The sequence below is a fragment of the Leucoraja erinacea genome, unplaced genomic scaffold (assembly GCF_028641065.1).
Source record: "Leucoraja erinacea ecotype New England unplaced genomic scaffold, Leri_hhj_1 Leri_168S, whole genome shotgun sequence".
In the NCBI taxonomy this organism is placed as follows: domain Eukaryota; kingdom Metazoa; phylum Chordata; class Chondrichthyes; order Rajiformes; family Rajidae; genus Leucoraja; species Leucoraja erinaceus.
The window spans coordinates 187,296-210,693 of NW_026575990.1; the positions used below are offsets into that span (position 1 = coordinate 187,296).

Consider the following 23,398-nt stretch of genomic DNA (forward strand, 5'->3'; position numbering starts at 1 on the left):
CAGAGATGCTGCTTGGCCCGTTGAGTTACTCCAGCATTTTGTGTCTAACTTGCTGATTCAGACAGTTTTTGATTATCAAGGATTCTGCGCTGACACTTTACTCTGAAACACACGTTGGAAATTTAAACTTGGGCGCAACTAACATCGTCTTACTACCGTGGGAACTCTTTAACTCAGCGGGCAGGCAGCAGTTAATTGTTGCTCCCTTCAGTTTCCCAGGGGGTCGGGACGGGAGTTGGGAGGGAAAGGTGGGGGAGTCGAGGGAGAGGAGGGGGAGACAGATGGGGGTGTCTTCATTTACTGGCGGCGGGTGTCTGTCACTGAAACAGGCAGGTGAGATTTTACATCCACCTTGTGTGTGCCTCTCTCTCTCTCCCTCCCTCCCTCTCACACAGGCTGAGAGACTCTGCCTCTGTGAGTGTACGTCTCTTTCTCCCCCTCTCCCACACACAGTAAGACCGAGGTACTGTGCTCAGTCCATCTGTGTCTCCCACATACACAGTAAACCTCTGCTGTGTGTGTGTATATACGTCTCCCCTCATTTCTCTCTCTCACCCCCATCATTTGTTCCACGTGACGATTTAGTTACACTTGACAGTTTACAATGGTCATTCAAGATTTAATGGGAAAGCTCGGGAGATGGACAAGTCACTCGCACAAATAACAGAAATGCCGAGTACCGTGGGAACTCTTTGTCTAAACGCCGTTGCGTTACATGACTTCTGCTGAAGCTCTCAAGTTTAGCACTTGGTTCCAATGTCAATATAGTCTTTGTCTTTGTTTAAATAGTCTATATTTTGTGTTATCGTCTACCCATAGTCAATATTTTTATACTAAATATCAGTTTTAGTCACGTGTATTGTGCAAAAAAAATTAAAATGTTGATTATATTGAGTGGATGTTTCTACATTAATTTATGGGAATTAAACGTCAAATTCCTTCCATCTGGCATATAAATTCATGACAGTGAGATTTAAAAATCATGTTATATAATGAATTCTTGTGTGAATGGGATTAGTTTGTTATTTGTATACTTAGGCTATTTAAAAAAAATCCTTTTCTTAAGAAATGGAATCTACAGGACATTCTTAATGGGGAAAGTAGTGGGCAGAAAGACATGTCATGCGTGGTTTGAAGAGCAAAAACTTGTAGCTTACAATGCCAAAATTGAAAAGTTGAGGAAAAACAAAGTGTACAGAGTTACGGTCTGAGGACTATGATGATGCTACTGATTATGATATACCAATATACCAGCTAGCAACTGATCTTCTCCATAAAGACTTGGTCTATTGCTAGAAATGTAATTTATTTACCTATCTGTTACAGACATACAGATATAATACATTAATATTAAAGTTCTAATCTTGAGAATATCACATTTTTGAATTTTCAAGGCAGTCTGGGTGTTTATTACTATTTCCGTCACAATGAACAATTTTGCAATTAGCTACAATTAGGTAATTAATTAATTATATGCTTTAATTTCAGGTTATCCAAGTAATAATGGGCAAAAAGCTTATACTTAAATTTTGGAAAAATGCTCCAATACCAACAACAAAAATGTGGATTTCAAACATGTTCGAAACACTACACTTGGAAGAGATGAAACTCCTCCTAGCAGGCAAAGCAGATCACTTCCAAAAGACGTGGTCTGCATTTATGGAACTATTACAAACATAAAGTGCAATAATAAGTTAAAACATAAAGGCTACCAGGACCTGGTAATGGGGGGTATAAAATACATTTTTAATAAAAACATGGTTGGTATATCCTTTTTTGCGGAGTTTTGTGTTACAATAGAGCGATTGATTTTCCTTTCTTCTTTTTTTTCTTTTCTTTCTTGGGTCTTATTTCTTTTCTTTTCTTTGCTTTAATTCCTTCCCTAAGGGGTTCTCTTCTCCCAACACTTTTAAAAAATATTAAAGTTCTAATCTTGAGAATATCACATTTTTGAATTTTCAAGGCAGTCTGGGTGTTTATTACTATTTCCGTCACAATGAACTATTTTGTAATTAGCTACAATTAGGTAATTAACTAATTATATGCTTTAATTTCAGGTCATCCAAGTAAGATGTTTTATATTTGTTTCAGAATGCTTCAATCTATAATAACTGAAAATTTCATTCAGTTCTCTTAATTTTTAAGAAAGTTATGGGCTTTTGACTGTCCTCGATCACAGCTTTTGTGTTAAGTCAATGCAAAAACAAAAGGGAACAAGATGCTAATTTCCAAGTATGAAAATGGCCATAACTCTTTTAATACTGAATATATGAAAGTGAGTTAGGTGTCAAATTAAACTTCGTGTTATGATTAATCTGATGGGATACATTGCAGACTTGATTTTTTAAATCTCAACATTTTGTAACATTGCTAAATTGTGTCCGGAAACGTGGTCGACGGGCAGGATTTCAGGTGAGACTGAAGCGCAGGGGACTTCGATCCCCTCTCCCTACTATCCACTATCCATTTTGGTGGCAAAAACAGGAAAGCAGACTTTTATCTAAATGGTGGCCGACAAGGGGAGATGCAGCGAGACCTGGGTGTCATGGTAGGCATGCAGGTGCAGCAGGCAGTGAAGAAAGCAAATGGTATGTTAGCTTTCATAGCAAAAGGATTTGAGTACAGGAGCAGGGAGGTTCTACTGCAGTTGTACAGGGTCTTGGTGACACCACACCTGGAGTATTGCGTACAGTTTTGGTCTCCAAATCTGAGGAAGGACATTATTGCCATAGAGGGAGTGCAGAGAAGGTTCACCAGACTGATTCCTGGGATGTCAGGACTGTCTTATGAAGAAAGACCGGATAGACTTGGTTTATACTCTCTAGAATTTAGGAGATTGAGAGGGGATCTTCTAGAAACTTACAAAATTCTTAAGAGGTTGGACAGGCTAGATGCAGGAAGATTGCTCCCGATGTTGGGGAAGTCCAGGACAAGGGGTCACAGCTTAAGGATAAGGGGGAAATCCTTTAAAACTGAAATGAGAAGAACTTTTTTCACACAGAGAGTGGTGAATCTCTGGAACTCTCTGCCACAGAGGGTAGTCGAGGCCAGTTCATTGGCTATATTTAAGAGGGAGTTATATGTGGCCCTTGTGGCTAAGGGGATCAGAGGGTATGGAGAGAAGGCAGGTACGGGATACTTAGTTGGATGATCAGCCATGATCATATTGAATGGCGGTGCAGGCTCGAAGGGCCGAATGGCCTACTCCTGCACCTAATTTCTATGTTTCTATGTTTCTATCCTACTGGCCAATGTACAGTCCCTTGAAAATAAAGTGGAGGCATTAAGGGCAAGGCTGCTTTACCAAAGGGAGCTGAGGGAATGCTCTGTTCTCTTTCACAGAGACATAGCTCACCCCCAGCTCCCCTGACTCAGCGGTCCACCCTGAAGGGTTCTCCATCCACCATATGGACCGTACACTGGCATCTGGGAAAGGGAGAGGAGGGGGTATCTGCCTCATGGTCAGCTCTTGAGTGGTGCTCAGACGTGGCAGTCCAATCCAACTCCTGTTCTCCACACCTCAAACATCTGGCTGTGAAGTGCTGTCACTTCTCCCTACTGAGGGAATTCACCTCCATCATCCTGACCGAAGTTTACATCCCACCCCAAGCTGATGCCCATCTGGCACTTCAAGATCAAACTTCAAACGGTAAGTTCTCGTTTAATCAATTCCATTTTACACAGTTATCAATTTAATGCTTGGTGGCATGAGCGTTAGTTTTATGTTTCTACGCACCTTTATATGCCGCAAATTTAGAAACACCAATGCCAGTGCCAGCAACGCCACAATCAGGAATCGTCTGACACGAGTGGGTTTTTTTGTAGCTTGTTTGTCCATGTTGGAGGCCCCCCGCACTCCCGTGTACATCTACAACTAGAAAACAATGAAGAGCTCGAGAGTTTTCGCCCGTGACTTCACACATTAACTTTACACAGAACCTTTCGGTCTGAACGAAACTTCGTTGCCTGCAGTCGTACAAATAATACTAAACAACAAAACACACAATAAACACAAATTAACATCCACCACAGTGAGTTCACTGGGTACCTCCTCACTGGAACTTTACAAAATGACAGTGGGAGTAAAACTGTGGCAAAGGACTGGAGGAATATCGTTGGTATGAAGTTAGTTATGTTTCGTATGTAATTGTCTCTTCACTACGTTAAGTACAGTGTTCTGTTAGAAAATGGTCACCCGGCCGTCGCGTTACATGACTTCTGCTGAAGCTCTCAAGTTTAGCACTTGGTTCCAATGTCAATATAGTCTACTATTCTTGTCCCTGAACCCATGAAGACAATGGGTAAAACATCCGCTTGCATCTTCCGCAATTTTCCGCCCGTCATCGGATTTATTGATCAACCTGTGATATTGATTTAGCGTTAAGCCATTCATCGTGAAAGCCAATCTATGATCTGCCCCGTGCTATAAATATTGTCGAAAACACATGCATTAATAGTTCTATGAATCAGCACTCCATTGACCAGTTTACTTCCGAGAATTCAAAGCCGCAGCTTTTATCTGGAGGCATCTCTGGAGAACATCAATAAGATGGAGTTTGTTATCGAGTCCCTTCTTCACACTGACTGTGGTGATTGGAGAGGTTATGGTGGTGGTTGGTCTGATATACTGTTTCTAGGGGCAACAATATCTACCCTCAAAAAAAGCCCTTCACACCACAATCAGTCACAAGAAGGGTCCCGACCAGAAACATCGCCTATCCAAGTTCTAAAGAGATGCTGCATGACCCGCTGAGTTACTCCAGCACTTCGTGTCTTTTACTTCGTCAACCAGCATCTGCGGTCCCTTGTATCTGCTTTTATCGCTAGGGTGTTTTCTCAGGCACGAACAGTTTATTTGATTCTAAAACATAATAACATAAACGAGGGTACACAAAAATGCTGGAGAAACTCAGCGGGTGCAGCAGCATCCATGGAGCGAAGGAAATAGGCGACGTTTCGGGCCAAAACCCTTCTTCAGACTGATGGGGGGTGGGGGGGAGAACGAAGAAAAAAGGGAGGAGGAGGAGGAGCCTGAGGGCGGGGGGATGGGAGGAGACAGCTCGAGAGTTAAGGAAGGGGAGGGAACAGCAAGGGCTAGCAAAATTGGGAGAATTCAACGTTCATGCCATCCGGACGCAAGCAACCCAGGCGGAATATGAGGTGCTGTTCCTCCAATTTCCGGTGTTGCTCACTCTGGCAATGGAGGAGACCCAGGACAGAGAGGTCGGATTGGGAATGGGAGGGGTAGTTGAAGTGCTGAGCCACCAGGAGTTCAGGTAGGTTATTGCGGACTGAGCAGAGGTGTTCGGAGAAATAATCGCACAAACTCCGCTTAGTCTCCCCGATGTAAATCAGCTGACATCTAGAGCAGCGGATGCAGTAGATGAGGTTGGAGGAGATACAGGTGAACCTTTGTCGCACCTGAAACGACTGCTTGGGTCCTTGAATGGAGTCGAGGGGGGAGGTGAAGAGACAGGTGTTGCATTTCTTGCGGTTGCAATGGAAAGTGCCCGCGGAGGGGGTGATATGGGAGGGAAGGGAAGAATTGACAAGGGAGTTGCGGAGGGAGTGGTCTTTGCAGAAGGCAGACATAGGGGGAGATTGGAAGATGTGGCGAGTGGCGGGGTCACGTTGGAGGTGGCGGAAATGGCGGAGGATTATGTGTTGTATTTGCCAGCTGGTGGGGTGAAAGGTGAGGACTAGGAAGACTCTGCCCTTGTTGCGAGTGATGGGATGGGGAGAGAGAGCAGTGTTGCGGGATATGGATGAGACCCTGGTGCGAGCCTCATCTATGGTGGCGGAGGGGAATCCCCGTTCCCTGAAGAACGAGGACATTTCCGATGCCCTGGTGTGGAACATCTCATCCTGGGAACAGATGCGGCGTATGCGGAGGAATTGGGAGTAGGGGATGGAATCTTTACAGGGGGCAGGGTGTGAAGACGTGTAGTCCAGATAGCCATGTGAGTCAGTGGGTCTGTAGTGTATGTCGGTCAGGAGTCTGTCCCCTGCGATGGAGATGGTGAGGTCAAGGAATGGTAGGGAAGTGTCGGAAATGGTCCAGATGTATTGGAGTGCCGGATGGAAGTTGGTGGTGAAGTGGATGAAGTCGGTCAGTTGTGTGTGGGTGCAGGAAGTGGCCCCAAAGCAGTCGTCAATGTAACGGAGGTAGAGGTCGGGGATGGGGCCCTGGTACGTATTGAACAAGGATTGTTCAACGTACCCGACAAAGAGGCAAGCGTAGCTGGGGCCCATGTGTGTGCCCATAGCTACGCCTTGTGTTTGGAGGAAATGGGAGGAGTCAAACGTAAAGTTGTTAAGGGTGAGGACCAACTCCGCTAGGTGGAGGAGAGTGCCAGTGGCTGGGTATAGGTTGCTCCTCTGGTCGGGGAAGAACCAGAGGGCTTTGAGGTCATCTTGGTGGCGGATGGAGGTGTAGAGTGACTGGACATCCATGGTGAAGATGAGGGGGTGAGGGCCTAGAGAATGGAATGCGCGGAGGCGGTGGAGGGTGTCTGAGGTGTCTAGATCATAGGTAGGAAGGGATTTGACCAAGGGGGATAGTATGGAGTCAAGGTATGTGGAGATGAGTTCGGTGGGGCACGAACACGCAGAGACAATGGGTTTGCCGGTAGAGCCGGGTTTGTGGATTTTGGGGAGAAGGTAAAAACGGGCCGAGCGGGGCTGGGGAACGATGAGGTTGGAAGCTTGGTCGGGCAGGGTGTGGGAGTTGATGAAGTCGGTGATGGTGCTAGATATGGTGGCCTGGTGCTCGTCAGTGGGGTCATGGTCCAAGGGTAAGTAGGAGGAGGTGTCCGAGAGTTGGCGCGTGGCCTCAGCTTTGTAGAGATCGACGCGCCAGACTACCACCGCACCATCCTTGTCGGCTGGTTTGATAACCCAATCTGGGTTTTTGCGGAGTGATTCAATGGCAGTGCGTTCAGAGGGAGAGAGATTGGAGTGAGACAGGGGAGTGGAGAAGTTGAGGCGGTTGACGTCGCAGCGGCAGTTCTGGATAAAGAGTTCCAGAGCCGGGACGTTACGAGGGGGGTTCCATGAGGAGGGGGTGCGTTGGAGACGGGAAAAAGGATCATCATTGGGGGGCGAGGACTCCTTCCCATGGAAGTACGCAGTGAGGCGGAGGCGACGGTAGAAGCGCTCCAAGTCATGGTGGGCGCGGAACTGAGATGGGGATGGAGGGGGACAAAGGTAAGACCTCTGCTGATGACAGACCGTTCGGTGTGGGAGAGGGGGAGGTCGGGGGAGATGGTGAACATCCGGCAGGGATGGGAGTTGGGGCCAGAGAAAGGCAGGTGGGTGGACTGGGGACGGAGCAATGTGTAGGGGGGGGGGGGGGGTTTGTGGGTGTTGCGGGGGTGGTGGGTGGTCAGGGGGTGGGGGGGTGAGAGGGCTGTAATGTGGGTGGGGGAGAGTGGGGGTGACATGGTTGGAGGGGGATGGGGGAGAGTCAGTGGAACAGCCACTGAGGTTAGCAAGGCTGGGCAGACAGGCACTAGGACCCAGTGGAGTTGAGCCCAGGAGCTTAAGCCCACGAAGATAAACGAGTTCGCGACGGCGTTGATTTACCTGCGATTTGCAATTTTACTACGGAGTCACGTGAGTGACTACGTGAAGAACCCCGCTAGGACGCATGCGTGTCATATATTGCTACACGCATTGCAACAAGTCACAGCAGAGGGACGACGTCCCCTTAAGCGGCAGAATTAAAAGCCGACAATAGCAGGTAAGCGACTCTGCGTTTTTCCAACTTACTTTGCAGGAGGAAAAATGGACAGAGTGACCAGAAAGAAGGCTGCCAAAAAGCTGCAGGGGGAGCACCGCGGAGTTGCGGGCAGCCAGCAGCAACAGCAGTAGCCGACGGCACGGGAATCTCCTGCAGTGGAATCAGCTGTGCCCGACTTCGCTCCTGCACCGGCAAAATCCACTCCTCGGCTGGGCGGGAAGGCGAAGCAAAAGACGCATCATATGCCGGACTCGGACGAGTCTGACTTTGAGCAGCCGCGAGCGGCCAGTGCCCGTGAGCACGGGGCCGGTTCGAGCGGCTGCAGGATGACGAGCAGCCGGGAGCGGCCAGTGCCATAGAGCATTGGAGCTGGTTTGACCGGCTGCAGGACAAAGAACAGCCGCGAGCGACCAATGCCCGTGAGCACCGGGGTCGGTTGGAGCGGTTGCAGTATAACGAGCAGCCGGGAGCGGCCAGTGCCCAAATGCATTGGAGCCAGTTGGACCGGCTGCAGGACGAGGAACAACCGCGAGCGACCAGTGCCCGTGAGCACCGGGGTCGGTTGGAGCGGTTGCAGTATAGTGAGCAGCCGAGAGCGGCCAGTGTCCGGGAGCATTGGAGCAGGTTGGACCGGCTGCAGGAATTGGAACAGCCGCGAGCGGCCAGTGCCCGTGAGCACCGTGGCCGGTTGGAGTGGTTGCTGGAGGAGATCCTCCAAAGTGGCAGACCCCGGGAGATGGAAGCTAGCCACAGTGGGCAATCAATAAGCCCCACAGCAGTACCCCTTGTGGGGCTGCATAGTGTCTCTTCCTCCTCAGAGGAGAACATGGAGGATCAGTTCTGAGCTGACCCTGAACAGGACACAGAACTACATACCCCCAGTAAGCTTGGGGTAAACGAAAACATGCTGGACATGGTAACCTAGTTCTTCCAGCCAGACCAAACCGGGGCAGACCTTGAGCCTAAGATAGCGGCAAGTATAGATTACATGTCCTTTCATCAATTGCAGACACAGGCTCTTTCAGACACCATGGCACGGCATTTGTCTCATGGTAACTGCAAATCTCTACATGTGCCAATTGTAAACCAGTGCATCTGGAAGCATGTGGGGTCAGGGATTCGAACCCAAGATTTGAAAATTCAAAAGGTCCTAAAACGATTGACGGCGGGCATAACAGCTTTTGCCTGTATGTTGAAGGAGACAGAAATGACCCGAGACCACCAGGATGCATGGCTCTACTGTGCAACTCACTGTATGAGTTAAATAACATTAGGAAAAGTGCAATCCAACCAGCACTGGACCCCAAATTTGCCGACCTTTGTAAACCGGGAACCTCCAAACCACCGATTCTTTTGTTTGGAGGGGATTTATCCAAACAAGTAAAGGAACTGGATGAAGAGGCAAAAACGCTGGGGCTAATAAAGGCAGCCACCAAAACATACTTTGGCAAAAAATGTCAGCCCTACGGACCTCCCAGACGGAGAACATACAGCGCAGGGAGCGCAAAAACCAGGGGCACCCAACAACGGTCTTTTTTAAGGCATGGCCCAGGACGACCGCCCTGGAAAATGCGCCAGCCTCAACCCCAACAGCAGACCAAAACAACGGAGCCGCAACATCCAAAGAAGATAACGAGGAAATAACACACCCACCACCGGTAACCATGGAGGTAGGTGGGTCTGGTTCTTTACAAATGAAAGGGAGCACGAAAGTTGGTGGGAGGTTACGATATTATTTGGATGCATGGAATAAGATAACTCTAGACACTTACATTCTAAGCAGTATCCAGGGCTATACCATAGAATTCATACTAAAACATAACCCTCCAGTACAGCATGCACCCGACCGAACGTTCGTGCTCACAGGCATAGAAAAATCTAAAGCACATACAGAACTACAATGACTACATAAAAAAGGAGTAATTGAACACACCCAACACGAATCACAGGAATTTGTGTCCAATATCTTTATAAAAAACAAGAAAGATGGTGGTTGTCGTATCATCATCGATTTGGCAACTTTAAATACATTTGTACAATATATTCACTTCAAAATGGAAACCTTTGTTACTGTTAAGCAATTAGTTTCAGCAGGCTACTATATGGCAAGCATGGATTTAAAAGATGCTTACTATAAAGTACCCATCAGGGGTGACCACAGATGTTATTTGAAATTCAACTGGATGGGACAACGCTGGCAATACAGGGCACTGCCAAATGGGCTAACTTCAGCCCCCAGGTTATTCACAAAAATTTTGAAACCAGCCTTGGCGTTACTGCGGAAACAAAAACATATGGTAATGGCATATCTGGATGAAATATTTATTGTTGGCAAAACTTTCGAATTGGCTAAACTAGCAGTAACCGCCACGAAACTACTGTTCGAAGAACTGGGGTTCACCATCCATCCAGTTAAGTCTAAATTAACGCCTTCAACTAAAATTGATTACTTGGGGTTCACCATTAACTCGGTTCACATGTCAGTGACTTTGCCGATAGAAAAGGCTACAGCCTTACAAGAGGCTTGCAGCGAAATCATTGACATCACGAAACCCTCCATTAGACGGGTAGCCAGGATAATTACCCATATAACCATATAACAATTACAGCACGGAAACAGGCCATCTCGGCCCTACAAGTCCGTGCCGAACAAATTTTTTTTCCCCTTGGTCCCACCTGCCTGCACTCATACCATAACCCTCCATTCTCTTCTCATCCATATGCCTATCCAATTTATTTTTAAATGATACCAATGAACCTGCCTCCACCACTTCCACTGGAAGCTCATTCCACACCACTACCACTCTGAGTAAAGAAGTTCCCCCTCATATTACCCCTAAACTTCTGTCCCTATTGGGAAAATAGTGGCCGCATTTCCAGCCACACAATTCGGACCTTTACATTATCGGAATTTACAGAGAGCAAAAATTAGAGCACTCAAAATTAACAGGGGCCATTTTGATAGGCCAATGGAGCTACCTACAGAAGCCATTATAGAACTAAAATGGTGGGAACACAACATCAAGTATTGTTCCAACCCACTAATTATCAGCAACCCGTCTATGACACTACAAACTGATGCCAGTGCACTTGGTTGGGGAGCCACCAATTCCATCTCGAGCTGCGGAGGGAGATGGAATGCACAGGAGACATCATTGTTAAAAGCGCGAGGTATTAATTACCTAGAGATGTTAAGTGCATTCCATGGCCTTAAGTCACATTGTTCGGGATTAAATCACCAGCATGTTAGATTACAAATGGACAACACCACCGTGGTAGCATATATTAACCATATGGGTGGAAATAAGGCGACATCCTGTGACAATTTGGCCAACACAATTTGGCAATGGTGCATCCAGAGGAATATTTGGATATCAGCTACCTATTTACCAAGTAAACTAAATTTAGTGGCAGACACCAGGTCACGCAAATTCAATGAAAACACGGAATGAATGTTGGATAAAAGTGTATTTGCTGAAATTACAACATGGTATGGAACACCAGATATCGATCTGTTTGCATCCAGGCTCAATCACCAATTACCAAGTTATGTTTCATGGGAACCAGACCCTGGGGCAGCAGCTACAGATGCATTTTCACTGCATTGGGGGAAATTGTTCATTTATGCATTCCCTCCTTTCTGCCTCATCAGTCGGGTACTAAGGAAAATACAACAGGATTCTGCATCTGGGATTCTTATAGTACCCGATTGGCCTACTCAACCATGGTTCCCGGTGATACTAGACATGGCACTAGAACCATGCATCACAATTCAACATAGACCAAATTTGCTGGTCCATCCAGTAACTCAGGAAAGTCACCCATGTCATAAACATACCAACTTATTAATTTGTAGAGTCTGAAAGCGCCGCTACAAGACATGGGACTGACGAACCGAACTATGGACATGATTGCATCGGCCCACAGACAGTCCACCAAAAAACAGTACTTGGTGCACATCAAGAAATGGGGAAAGTACTGTCACGACAATAACCTCCATCACAGATCCAATAATATTCCGTCTGTTCTGGAATTTCTGGCCAGTCTACACTACGATGAGGGGCTCAGCTACAGTGCCATCAACTGTGCCAGAAGTGCTCTGTCAAACTACCTGTGGGAAGGAACAGAGCGGCATTCTGTAGGGACTCACCCCCTGGTAATCAAACTAATGAGGGGCATTTTCAACACAAATCACCCAAGAACCAGGTACACCCAAATTTGGGACGTGAGTATTGTTTTGACCATGTTGAGGAACTGGTCTCCACCAACAGCTCTGTCCCTAGAGAAACTTATTATGAAGATTGTCATGCTGATGGCTTTGCTCACGGCACAAAGGGTCCAGTCGCTACAAAAACTAAGGCTGGACAACTTGACCATTTCATCTGGAAATCTGATTTTTCTAATACATGACTTAATAAAACAGAACAGACCAGGAACAACAGGGCAAATAATAGAATTCAGGGCCTACCCGACCGATGACCGCCTCTGTATAGTAACTACTTTACTGCTATACATTGAACATACTAGAATCATCCGAGGGAAAAAAATGGCTGTTAATTAGCCACAAACAGCCACATAAAAAAGTAACAGCCCAGACCATCTCGCGATGGCTAAAACAGGTCTTAATGAATGCAGGAGTAGACACTAACGTTTTTAAAACTCACTCCACCAGGGCTGCAGCTACATCAGCAGCAAAACAACTGAATGGACCAAATCCTCAAGACTGCAGGATGGTCAATGGAACGAACGTTCCAACGTTTTTATCATAAACCGGTCATAGAACCTGGAACGTTTGCAGAAACACTTTTAAATTCTGTACTATGCTTTACCCACAAATAGGGGTTATGATTTGGATTTAATAAAACATTTCTTTTTTTTTGTTGTATCAAGATTGTATTGATATCTAATACTGTTAACACTATTCTCCCCACAATCAAGGCAGAAGTGAAGCATGGACTCGTTCCACGGCATAAAATCACAGAGCTTTAAAATCTTTACATAGTCACTCACGTGACTCCGAAGTAAAATAGTAAGATTAAACGAGAACTTACCAGTTTGAAGTTTGTTCTTTATTTTATGAGGAGTTACGATGAGGGATTACGTGCCCTCCGCTCCCACCCTGATCATAGTCTGAACTGGTATCTCTTCTCTAGTCTTACTATGTTTAGTCATTATAGTTATCTGTGATTTCACACCGCTGCTTTGAAGAATGACACGCATGCGTCCTAGCGGGGTTCTTCACGTATTCCCTCAACGTTCCTCCTCATAAAATAAAGATCAAACTTCAAACTGGTAAGTTCTCGTTTAATCTTACTATTATTTTCTTTTCATTGATTTCGAGAAGCTTTGAAATTATCTGCAGGAGACAGATTGCTGTTGGTATTACCTGGTCACATTTAGCACGAATGAATGCTTCAAACATTGATTGGGAAGTCGTATTCTTCCAGTTCCACTGTCCTTCTGCATGTTTGTCATTAGATAATGGCACACCCACTCATTCTACACGCACACCTGTTCCGTGTGCAACGTAATCAGACGCTTCTTCAGCCGAAATAAACTTGACACTCATTTTTATAAAAAATTAAAATATTCAGTAAAAGTTATTTGGTTTGGCCATTGACATCATGAACAGCACGAAGTAAAACTGGGTCTTGAACTTCCGTGAGAACATTTCTGACTTCCTCTTCAAGAGATAAAAGGCAAGAACAAAATTTAAAAAAAATAAAAAGCAGGACATCGGTGTTCACAAGGAGCAAAACGAATTCATGGCATTGCAAGAAGTGGTCCGAAATGTTCCGCTGCCAAGTCAGGATTAGGGTTATGCTGGTTGTTCAAACACCTGAAAGTTGTAGGAAAGTTGCTGGTCTGAAGCTGATTGTGTGAGGCTTGAGCCTGGGGAAGCAGTAAGAAGCAAAGATCTTAGAGCAGAGCAAGATGGGCCACTCCTGCGAAATGCAATGGGCTGACGTCACGTGTAGTAGCTACAGAGGGGATCCTGGGCATTTTTCCCCGCCCATTTTAGTAACCTGACCCGACCCGACTCACAGTGTAATCAATGTTGTGGGGCAACAGTTTATGTGGGTGATCATAGGGTTAGATTCATAATTCTGTCAGTTCATACTTCTTGTCAAGAATCCAATTTGACTTTGGTGATTGTCTTTTTTAATGTTTTTTAAATCATTTCTTTTTAAATGGCTCACAAGCAGTGTTTGAGTTGATTTTGTAGTAACTGGAGCCGACCCGACTCGCAGGGTGATTGACATTGCGGGGGAACAGTTTTTGTGTGTGATATAGGGTTAGATTCATAATTCTGTTAGTTCATAATTCTGTTAATTCTTGTTAAAGAATAAAATGTTTATAAACACACATACATGAATGTGATATAAATGTATATAATCATAAAACACACACAATTATATTTCTTCTGATCCAATGATGAACTTTATTTCAGACTAGACAAGGGACATTAAATAAGAAACATTGTAAACCTCCCCGCAACTTCACACAGACTGGGCCCTATCCCACCCCCTCAACTCTTTCCCCCCACCCCCCCCCCCCCCCCCCCGGCACTCCCACCCCCTTTTAATATTCAGCATTATGTGTTATTCTTTACATTAAATGCCGGAGAGAGAGAGACACTAAACTACTGTTAATGAAGATGAAAATAACAAATTAATACATCTACACTTGCCGTGTTTACCAGCGTGGATAGATAGAGCAGCAAGATGGAATCAGTGCTCATTACAGATGTGATTCATTATGGATACTGAACCTGCGTTAACCCTTTAAAGTCCAACATTTGAAATTAAAATAACAAAGTTTTTACCTCTCCCTCTAGACCAGGCCCTCGTGTCCTGGCAACATCCTCGTAAATCTTCTCTACGCCTCAGACACAAAATGCTGGAGTAACTCAGCGGGTGGGTCAGGCAGCATCTCTGGAGAGAAGGAATGGGTGACATTTCGGGTCAAGACCCTTTCTGACCCGCTGAGTTACGCCAGGATTTTGTGTCTACCTTCGATTAAAACCAGATCTGCACTTCTTTCCTACACATTCCCCACGCCCTTTCCAGCTTGACACCATTTTCCGATACCCATGTGCCTAAAACTGAACACAATACTCTAAATGCAGCCCGACCAACCTCTTATACAACTGCAACATGGCCTCCCAGTGTCTATATTCAATGCTCTGTCACATGAAGGCTAATGTGCCGAAAGCCTTTTGACCACCCTATCTACCTGTGATGTTACTTGCAAACCACTATGTACCTGCTATTGTCCTAGATCCCTCTGTTTTACACTCAATTCACATGTTTCCCTTGGTTACAGCTCATCAGTACTGACAACTCTGGACTCACTGACTGACTAACAATGTCACTTCCCATCTGTGTCTGATTCCTACTCTTTGCTTCCTGTCTGCCAATCAGTTTTGTATCCATGTCAATACCTTGTCCCAATACCATGTGTTCTAGTTTTGCTCACTAATCTCTTGTGTGGGACCTTGTCAAAGGCTTTTTGAAAGTCTAGATCCACCACATCCACTGGCTCTCCCTTATCCATTCTACTTGTTACATTCTCAATAAATTCCAGAAGATTAGTCAAGCTTGATTTCCCCTTCATAAATCCATGCTGGCTTTGACCGATCCTGTTACTACTTTCCAAATGCTGTTACATCTTCAACAATCGACTCAAGCATCTTCCACACTACCAACATCAGGCTAACTGGTCTATAATTCCCTGTTTTATCTTTCCCTCCTTTCTTAAAAAGTGGGTTTACATTCTCTACCCTCCTGTCCACCGGAACTGATCCAGAGTCTATAGAACATTAGGAAATAATCACTGATGCATCCACAAATTCTCGGACCACTCCTTGAGTATTCTGGGATGCAGACCATCAGGCCCTGGGGATTTACCTGCCTTCAGTCTCAACAGTTTGCATAACACCATTTCCTGGTGGACTAATGTGGATTTTCTTCAGTTCCTCCTTCCCGCTAGACCCTTGGTCCCCTAGTTTTTATGGGAGATTGCTTGTGTGTCCCTTGGTGAAGACAGAACTAAAGTGTATCCGTTTTACATCTGGGGTTGTGGAATGTGAGGGAGGCTCTCAGTATACACTGGCATATAGTTCAGGTTCAGTAATGAGGATAAATAATATGTTAATAATTCTGATACTAGATCGCAACTGGACCGCAACCATTCGGCCCTTCGACCCAGCACCGCCATTCAATATGATCATGGCTGATCCTCTAAAATCAGTCCACCGTTCCGGCTTTTCCCCCATATCCTTTGATTCCCTTAGCCCAAAGAGCAAAATCTAATTCTGTCTTGAATTCATCCGGTGAATTGTTCTCCACTGCTTTCTGTGGCAGAGAATTCCACAGATTCACAACTCTCTGGGTGAAAACGTTTATTCTCATTACTGTCCTAAATGGCCCACCCCTTATTATTAAACTGTGACCCCCTGGTTCTGGAATCCCCCAACAACAGAACATTTTTCCTGAATCTAGCCTGTTCAATCTCGAAGAATTTTATATATTTACAGTGTAAGACCCCCTCTTATTGTTCTAACTTCCAGCGAATGCAAGACCAGTCGACCCATTCTTTCATCATATGTCAGTCCCGCCATCCCGGGAATTAACCTGGTGAACCCACGCTGCACTCTCTTAATAGCAAGAATGCCCTTCCTCAAATTAGGAGACCAGAATTGCACACATTTCTCGAGGTGTGGTCTCACCAGGGCCCTGTACAACTGCAGTAGGACCTCCTTGCTCCTAAATTCAAATCCTCTCGCAATGAAGGCTTTATTGTTAGTGAAGACAGAACTAAAGTACATGTTTACGGGGGTTGTGGATATTACTAAAGCAAGATAGATCGATTCTTGACTTGTACAGGTGTCAGGTTAAGGGGAGAAGGCAGGAGAATGGGGCAAGGAGGGAGAGATAGATCAGCCATGATTGAATGGCGGAGTAGACCTGATGGGCCGAATGGCCTAATTCTACTGCAATCACTGATGACCTTATGACATATCCTTCCTGTACTCCATCCCGTTATTGGTCGTGATTCATCCCACCACAGTGTTGTCGTTTGCAGACATGTAGATGGAATTAGATCCACATTGGGCCTTGGTGTCATGTGTATAGGGAGTGTATTAGAGGACTGAGAACGCATCCTTGCGGGGCACCAGTGTTGATGATTATTGCGGATGAGATTCTGTCACCTATCTTCACCGATTGGAAGGGTCAGAAACTTACAGATCCAGTGGTAGAGGGTGGAGCTGATTCCAAGGTCCAGCAGCTTGGAGATCAGTTTGGATGGGATTATGGTGTTGAAGGCAGAGCAATAGCGGATAGATAGGAGTCTATCGTAGGACAATTCCTAACGTAGCAATTCTTGCTATTGAGGCAGTGCAGCGTAGGATCACCAGGTTAATTCCCTGGATGGCTGGACTGACAAATGATTTAAGAATGGATCGACTGGGCTTATATTCACTGGAATTTGGAAGGATGAGAGGAAATCTAATAAAAACATATAACATTGTTAAAGGATTGGACAGGCTTGTTTCCTGCTTCTAGCCTGTCCAATCCCTTAAGAAGTGTAGATGTTTCTATAAGATCCCCTCTCATCTGTCTAAAATCCAGTGAACATAAACTCAGTCGATCCATTCTTTCATCATTTGTCAGTCCCGCCATCGAGGATAATTAACCTGGTGACCCTACGCTGCACTGCCTCAATAGCAGGAATTGGTACGTTAGGAATTGTCCTATGTTAGACTCCCATCTATCTGCTATCTGACGTTGGGGGTGTCCAGAAGCAGTGGGGTCACAGTTTGAGAATAAATGATAGGCCATTTAGGACAGAGAACATACACAACTTTTTCACCCAGAGAGTTGTGAATCTCTGGAATTCTCTGCCACGGAAGGCATATTTCACTGTCTGATTTCAAGAGAGAGTTAGATATCGTTCTTAGGGCTAACGGAATCAAGGCATATGGGGAGAAAGTAGGAATGAGGTACTGATAGTGGATGATCAGCCATGATCATTTTGCATGGCGGTGCAGGCTGGAAGGGCTGAATGGCCTCTACTCCTGCACCTGTTTCCTATGTTTCTATGCCACCTTGTTGTCTATGTATTCCAGAGATGGGTTTCGGGCCGGGAGATGGTCACTGCTGGAGACAGGCTGCGTTGATGAACAAACTGTAATGGATCAAGTCTGGCTGGGATACTGGAGTTAATATTCGCCAACACCAGTCTCTCAAAGCACTTCATGATGGTGGATGTCAGAGCCACTGCCCGATGCTTATTACCGCACATACCTTACGTGAATGGTAGTTTAAATCATGCTCCTCGTGAACTTGTACACCTCAATAAGGTCACACCTCATCCTCCCACTCTGCAAAGGAAAAGGCCCCAGATTATCTAATCTCTCCCCATATCAAGTCTGCCAGCCCAGGTAACATTCCTGGTGAATCTTGTTTGTAGCCTTTCCAATACAATGGCATCCTTCCTGTGGCTTGGTGACCAGAGTTGTGCACAGTACTCCAAGTGTGGTCTTACCAACGAGTTGTACAGATGTATCACGATGCCCCAACCTTTGTGTTCAGCCCGCTTGCCCATGAAGGCAAGTGTCTTCTTCACCACCCTGTCCACCTGACTCGCCACTTGTAAGGAACCTTGCATAGAGTCACACAGCACGGAAATAGACCCTTCGGCCCAACTTGTCCATTCTGACCAAGATGCCACATCTACACTAGTCCCACCTGCCCGTGTTTGGCCCATGTCCCTCTCACACTCTCCTGTTCGTATCCTTGTCCAAATGTACTTCAACTGTTGATATGGTACTTGCCTTAACTACCTCCTATGGCAGCTGGTTCCATCTACCCACCACCCTCTGTCTGGTGGAGAAACCGGAGCACCCAGAGAAAACCCACACAGTCACAGGAAGAACATACAAACTCCACATAGACAGCACCCGAAGAGTGGATGGAACCGGGGTCAATGTGTAGTAATGGTAAACTTCACCCTCAATAGAGATATCTATCTTTATTGGAATTACATTTATGAACAATGTATTATGAACATGTGCACCGGGATTCTGTCTGATGCAAACATATCGAGCGATGTCCCTTAAATCTTTAACAGTATCCAGGAGATACAAGAACTACAGATGCTGGTTTAAAATAAAGACACAGAGTGCTGGAGTATCTCAGCGCGTCAGGCAGCATCTCTGGAGAACATGGATATGTGGTGTTTTAGTTGGGACCCTTCTTCAAACTGATTGTGTTGGGGGGGGGGGGTGAGAAAGTTGGAGAGAGGGTCAGGACAAACCTTGATGAGTGGTGGGTGGATACAGGTGAAGGGGGTGTGGTGGATTAGCAGATGTTTAATGGTCAATGGGCATGGAGTCATACAACATGGAAACTGACCCTACAACCCAACTTGCCCACTACAAACAACATGCTCCATCTACACTATGTCAACTGGCCCATTTCACTCTACACCTATCCTATCCATGTACCTGCACAGATATATCTCATGTATTATGATAGTACCTGCCTCAACTACCTCCTCTGGCAGTTCGCTCCATATACACAACGCCCTTTGTGTAAATAGTTACTCCTCATGTTCCTGTTAAATATTTTCCCCCCTCACCTGATACCTATGTCCCTGGTTCTTGATTCCACTACTCTGGGCAATAGACTGTGTATTTACCTGATCTATTCCTCTCATGATGTTCTACATCACTATAAGATCACTCCTCACCCTCCTGCGCTCCAAGGAATAATGTCCTAGCCTGCCCAATATCCCTCTATAGCTCAGGCCCTCGTGTCCTGGCAACAGCCATGTAAAACATATCTGCACCATTTCCAGCTTGACAACATATTTCCTATAACACGGTGACCAACACTGAACACAATACTCTAACTGTGTTCTCATCAACGTCATACATCTGTAACATGACCTCCCAACTTCTACCCAATACTCTGATGCAGGCCAATGTGCCAAATGCCTTTTTAATCACCATATCTACCCACCATGCCACTTGCAAGGGACGATGTAACTGCACTCATAGATCCCTCTGCTCCACAGCACTTCCAAGAGCTTCAACCCTGCTGACCGGAGGAGATAGGGGCTGGCATGGGCTAGCTGCTCAATGCCAGCAAGATCCATCGCTAATCAGCGTTGTGGATCCACCCTGATGTTGCTACTGAACGAATCAATTATGAATAATAGCAGCAGCAGCACCGGCAGGACATACGCTATGAAGCTGCATCTGTGACTGGGAAAATATAACATCAGAGAAGGGTCTCAAGATCCACCAGGGCTGGGAAAAGTGCCTGGAAGAGCTTGGTGTGGGGCCTCGCATTGACCATGACCTTCTAAGAGGTAGGCCAAATCAGTCGAGTGAAGCCCAGTGGCAGGTTAACTACCACAGTCCACAGGGTATCAGCATCCCAGGCCAAGCTCAACCAAGTACTGTCCCACCAACGGACACGAGTCCAGAGCCCAACCAGCCGCAGTCAGCGGTAGAGAGGAAGATGGAAGGGAATGGAGCAGTGACTGGCCGTGGCAGAAGAGAAAAGATGCTGCCTGGGCTGCCACGCGACTGACCATCTAGAGGCTAACCATAAGACACACACCCAGGGCTGATCACCCTGCGGTGGGCCTGCCTCGACTATGGGTGTCTTGTGATAAAAGGCCGAAACACCCAGTGACGTTGAGGTACACAACTAAAGATGTGTCTGGTTGGTAGCAAAATCACCTAGTGGTCACCCCCAAGAATATCAAATGTCAATTGTAGTGAAAAACCTTAGGGATTGTAACATCCAGTCCTACTAATCAATAAGTGTCAGCAGCAAATGTTCTACTCATGCCGTGTACGTTCTCACCACTAGTCACAGGCCTCCCGTCTGTAAAACAACCTTCCACCATCACCCTCTGCTTCCTTCCATGAAGCCAAGTTTCTATCCATTCAGCTATCTCTCCTTGGATCCCTTGCAACCTTACCTTCCAGAGCAGCCTAGCTTGTAAAATGCCTTTGTTTTGACTCTGCGTTTTTTGGTCACATCAATAATCAGGTTGGTGAGAGATAAGGTGCTATACTGACCCTTAAACAATCAAGTGCAACAAACTGGAGTACACACACAGATGAGCAAAAGTGCAGAATATATCTCCCAGCATTGTAACACATCAGTTCCAAAGACAAAGTCTATGATAACATTCAACATTCATGTGTACATGTACATGGATATGACAAGTTTACATGGATATGGGTCAAACACAGGTTGGTAGTAGGAGCGTATGGGGCATGGGCATGGACACGTTGGGCCAGAGGGCCTGTTTCCATGCTGTATGACTCTATGTCTGAAGCCCCCTTCCCCCTGGGAGCACCAGGAGAGACAGCTCTGTCACAAAAAGGTAGAGTGTCAAGCTTTGTTTCTGCATCTGTCTTCTGAACGTAAACACAATCAAGTCTTGTACAACTGCAGTGAACACGGTAACACATCACAGGTTGTCATGTGTACATGTACATGGATCCCAAGTTTACATATCTTCCCTGGTAGTACGAGTGTCATGGTCAAGTTGGGCAGAGGGCCTGTTTCCATGGGACTCTATGTCTGAAGCCCCCCACCCTGCAGCCAGCTCCTGAGTCACCTACTGATCTGCACTGTCTTCCTCTTTCTTGTCTGTTGAACACGGGGCACAGGTTGTGCGATCCCTTATCTCCGTGTCTCCATCACTCACTCCATCCATCCAGAGATGCTGCCTGACCCATTGAATTATTCCTGCATTTTGTGTCTATCTTCAGTTTAAACCAGCATCTGCAGTTCCTTCCTACACTGTGAGAATATAAGACTCGTATTCCTTTTTGAACAACCTGTCATAAGGTCATGAGGTCATAAGGAATTGGAATAGAATTAGGCCATTCGGCCCATCAAGTCTATTCCACCATTCAATCATGGTTAATCTATATCTCCCTCCTATCCCCAATTCTCTTGTCTTCTCCCCATAACCTCTGACACCTGTACTAATCAAGAATCCATCTGTCTCTGCTTTAACAATATCCACTCACCTGGCCTCCAAAGAATTCCACAGATTCACTGAAGACATTTATCCTAAATGAACGTTCTTTAATTCTGAGGCCATGACCTGTAGTCGTAGACTCTAGTGGAAAAATCATCTCCACATCCACTCTATCCAAGCCTTTCCCTATTCCGTATGTTTCAATGAGGTCGCTGCTCATTCTTCTAAACTCCATCGAGTACAGGCCCAGTGCCAACTGATGCTCATCATAGGTTAAACTACTCATTCCTGGGGACATTCTTGTAAACCTCCTCTGGACCATCTCCATAGCCAGCACATCCTCAAATATGATGCACTAAATTGCTCACAATATTCTGAATGTGGCCTTACCTGCGCCTTATAGAGCCTCAACATTACATCCCTGTTTTTATAGACAGGTCCTCTTGAAATAAATACTAACATTGAGTTTGCTTTCTTTACTACCGATTCAACTTGCAGATTAACGTGTTGGGAATCCTGCACCAGCATTCCCAATTGCATCTCGAAATATCGAATGGACTCTACTCCCACCTATTGTCTATGCTTCTTGTCTTCTAGAGAGAGAGACCTCTGTGATGTACTATATACAGGGGGGATCCATCTGTCTCTGCTTTAGAGAGAGGGGAAGATGGCCTCCAAGAGAGATTCCACAGGATTCACTAAAGACTTTATCCTAAATGAACGGGAATGAATTCTGAGGAGAAGGAGGTAGAGTCAGAGAGGGTGGTAGGTTGATGTATCTCCACATCCACTCACCTAGAGATCCAAGCCAGTCCCTATTCAGTATGTTTCAAGAAGGCAGAGCTCAGCTTCTAAACTCCAGTGGGGGGGGGAGGCAGATCCCCTGGGGATGGGACTGGGGACAGGGGGACAGGGTGGGAGTGAGGAATGGGGTGGAGGGTTCAGGGGAGAGGGAGGGGAGGGGATAGTCATAGAGTCATAGAGTGTTACAATGTGGAAGGAGGCAGGCCCTTCAGCCCAACTCGCCCACACTGGTCAACAATGTTCCCGCTACCCTAGTCCCACCTGCCTGCGCTTGGTCCATAACCCTACAATCCTGACACCTCTCCATGTACCTGTCTAACTGTTTCATGAATGGCGGGATAGTCCCAGCCTCAACTACCTCCTCTGGCAGCTTGTTCCATACACCTCACCACCCTCTGTGTGGAAAATCTGCCCCTCGCATTCCTATTAAATCTTTTCCCCTTCACCTATGGTCATTGATTCCCCCCCACTGGGTAAAAGACTGTGTATCCAGAGGGGGACATGGAGGGGGATGAGGGGGAGCTAGAGGGAGTTGGTGGATGGAGAGGGAGAGGGAGGTACAGGGAGGGGGAGGTGCAGGGAGTAGCAGTTGGTGGAGGGAGAGGGAGAGGGAGGTACAGGGAGGGGGGAGAACAGTGCAGGGGGAGGGGAGACAGGGAGGGAGGGGAGGGGGAGGGGGAGGGGGGGGGGAGGGGGGGGAGGGGGAGGAGGAGAGAGGGAGGGAGGGGGGAGTATGGGGGGGGAGGGAGGAGGGAGAGGGGGGTACAGGGGGGGGGGGACTTGGAGGGAGGGAGGGGAGAGGGAGAGGGGGTGGAGCAATGTTTTATAGAGGAA

General features: G+C 46.3%; 1 pseudogene; it reads right to left on the minus strand.

Moving 5' to 3' along the window:
• The window catches only part of LOC129716109 (NXPE family member 3-like), a 45,219-nt pseudogene extending 40,478 nt beyond the window's left edge, over positions 1 to 4,741 (minus strand).
• Positions 4,742 to 23,398: the final 18,657 nt, after the last annotated feature.